The 3387-nt window shown below is 35.7% G+C and overlaps 1 long non-coding RNA gene across 1 annotated transcript; it reads left to right on the top strand.

The window, feature by feature from the left end:
* Nucleotides 1–1102: 1102 nt before the first annotated feature.
* Nucleotides 1103–1527, top strand: LOC113467840. Its single transcript, XR_003391780.1, has 2 exons — nucleotides 1103–1213; nucleotides 1437–1527. It is a non-coding gene; the product is annotated as an uncharacterized LOC113467840 (long non-coding RNA).
* The last annotated feature ends 1860 nt before the right edge of the window (nucleotides 1528–3387 follow it).

A 3387-nucleotide genomic window follows, 5' to 3' on the forward strand; every position in this document is an offset into this window, starting at 1 on the left:
TTTTAGAAAGGAAAATACACCTCAGGTTTGCGTTCCTCAGTACCTACCTAGGACCCAGATTAAGAGGTTTCATAGAGGAAACTGGAACTGCTAATTATTGTCCCGAAATCTAAGAGAAAAGGAAGACAGGATAGAACAAATCCTGCTGTTCCGAGAACGAACATTATCTGTTCAGGACAAAATCTACAGGGGCGGGAATCGAACCAGCGGCCTAGCGCTTACAAGGCAGACTTGCTACCAACCTAGGATGGCCTACGTATTTGGTACACTAATGAACAAACAATTTGTATAAGTTTTTTCATGTTTTATTTTGAAAAAAAGTTAATAGATATAATTTTACAGTAACATTAAAAATGCTTAAAGAACTACTTGATAGTAATGAAGTACCATCATAATAAATAAGTGTGACAACTACAACAGAAAATATAATTTTTATTAATACGTAGGTAAACTGTGAAAAAGGAAAGTAAATCACTATGTTACACAAGAGAGCCACTAGCATGCTCTCCTCTGTATGCAGACTGCGGAGGGGCGATTCAAACAATGAAGAAAAAGTACAGGAGAAATGAAAAAAGTAAAAAAGTAGGTAGATAATCTAATATTTTGAAAATTCCATTTGTAGGTGTTAGGTACGCATGGAATATTAAGAAAACATGGAAAATTTAGCGTCTTTTAACCTATATTTCTTTCGATCACTATTTCCACATAATTTTCAACTCAAGACTATTCTACAATCCAAACGCAAGTAATGCGAGTATCTAGGTACAAATAGCGATTCAAACAATGAAGAAAATGTACAGGAGTAATGAAAAAAGTAAAAAAGTAGGTAGATAATCTAATATTTTGAAACTTCCATTTGTAGGTGTTAGGTACGCATGGAATATTAAGAAAACATGGAAAATTTAGCGTCTTTTAACCTATAATTCTTTCGATCACTATTTCCACATAATTTTCAACTCAAGACTATTCTACAATCCAAACGCAAGTAATGCGAGTATCTAGGTACAAATAGAGAAGAAAGTAAATCTATGATGCATATGCTGTTAAGAAACTGGCAGGACTTAAATAATTCAGTACTACTTAGTTAGGTGTGTTTCATCATAATAAATAAGTGTGACAACTACAACAGAAAATATAATTTTTATTAATACGTAGGTAAACTGTGAAAAAGGAAAGTAAATCAATAATTTAAAATTAAGAGGGCTATACGTAGGTATCATCATGGAGCCATTGTCAATCGCCAGAGGATTAGAGACAATCAAATCAATCAGTTCAAAGCAGGATTTGAAATCGAAGTATTTGGAGAAAAAAGCTACTGTACTGAAGCTGTTACATATAGAGAAGAAAGTAAATCTATGATGCATATGCTGTTAAGAAACTGGCAGGACTTAAATAATTCAGTACTACTTAGTTAGGTGTGTTTTGGCTATACGTAGGTATCATCGTGGAGCCATTGTCAATCGCCAGAGGATTAGAGACAAACAAATCAATCAGTTCAAAGCAGGATTTGAAATCGAAGTATTTGGAGAAAAAAGCTACTGTACTGAAGCTGTTTTCCTTACAGGCCATTTCTGAGATGTACCTACCTACTAATGGAACACGGTGTATTAGGTATGCTGCAATGGAATGAAACCAATAGGACTCAATTATTAGGATCAGAAAATACCTACCACCTTTAGGTGGGAACTAAAACTAAATGGAGAACGTAACTGAAGAATTAAAATAAGGTCACTTGATCTTTTAACTTTAGAAAAACTACAACAGGTGTGTTTCTACAAATGGAAGAAGTCACATATCTATGTTATTGAAGTAAAAATTGTAAATTGAAACTTGAAATCGACAACAGGATGATGCATAATGGAAGTTGTATTTAACAAAACCTATAATTACCAGAACGCGACCACTATCGTCTTACTCTTCAATTCCTTCTACTTTTCTGAGGCCACTTCTCACAACAAGAATCAAAGCTTTCAGAACAAGGTTGACCCTCGAAACATTAATTGTGAAGCTGTTTTCCTTACAGGCCATTTCTAAGATGTACCTACCTACTAATGGAACAGGGTGTATTAGGTATGCTGCAATGGAATGAAACAACACACGTGAAGTCAGAATATTGAATTCGACATTTTGTGTGTGCATCATTTCCTCTCCAAATAGTTTATCAGGTGAAGGACCTTGCTTTGCTCAATATGTGAATTTGATGTATGTATCTAGGCCAGTGTTTCTTAATTAGTTTGGCCCGCGGAACCCTTTTCAAAAGGTGAACATCTTTGCGGAACCCTGAACTTTCAAGATTGCACTCCCCCACCCTTTCCTCCTATCCTGTCATTCTTCTCTCTTCGATTTCGGGAAGATAAGACCTTAGATGTTACAGTTCCCTCTATCAAACCTCTAAAAAAAGCTGTGTAAGATGAAATACCTAGTCTAAGATGATCGTTCCCTCTCAGCATACCACATACACTACTTAGGTCATTTCATTTCCTCTTTGAAACTTTGAGCTTTTGAAGAGAATAACACAATATGTCCCTTTTCTGTTCTTGTATAAAACCCAATGATGCAATAAGCTTAATCACTCTTTCATGATTCATGTATTCAGTTTCTTTGGAATTGGTGTGAAAGAGAAGAATGCCTAGGTATAAGAGTTAGTGGTAAATATGTGTTGAGATTGGATTGAAGGGTATAATAATTGTGTATTAAATGATTAGTAATGCTCTCATATTTATTTACTTATAAATAAAGAGATAGGTAATAATAGCTTATACAGATAAATCAACAACAGGTGCCACACCCCCAAGAAATGCTAGACCAATAAAAATCTAGCAACATTAAAGTGCATTGCTACGACAGCAGGTAATAATAGGTAGCCTCTTGAGTAGAAGTTGACCGAGGTTAACACTGGAGACGTCCCCCACCAAATAGGTAACCCTTGAAGCTTCATTATGTGGCTAAATTTCTTAGTAAATGAGGATAAATTCAATGACTTGGGTGGGATCAAATCTGAACTCTCATGTTCATCAGACAAGTGCCTAACTACCTTAACTAACACACCACTAGAGCAGGCTACTTTAGAAAAATATTGGCAACATGTGCTATTTTAATATGGCGACAACAAAAGACAAACACCATCATTTCCAATTATATTACTGGGTTTCAAGACAGTTATACCCATCTTACCACAGAGTTTTCAGTTAACTCAGAGTTCAAAAAATACTGGCCTGTGTTAATCAAATGGGTGACATCAAAGAAAACCCTTGACACTGTGTCAAGTCTCAGTGGTAAAGCTGCGTCCACACATGGTCAATGCTGTTGATCAACGGGGCAAATCTATGTTGCCTAGGCAGTGTATGGTAGTGATGGGAAAAATGAAACTTTTCAGGGCTCCGGATC

The sequence above is a fragment of the Diaphorina citri genome, unplaced genomic scaffold (assembly GCF_000475195.1).
Source record: "Diaphorina citri unplaced genomic scaffold, Diaci psyllid genome assembly version 1.1 scaffold564, whole genome shotgun sequence".
Lineage (NCBI taxonomy): Eukaryota > Metazoa > Arthropoda > Insecta > Hemiptera > Psyllidae > Diaphorina > Diaphorina citri.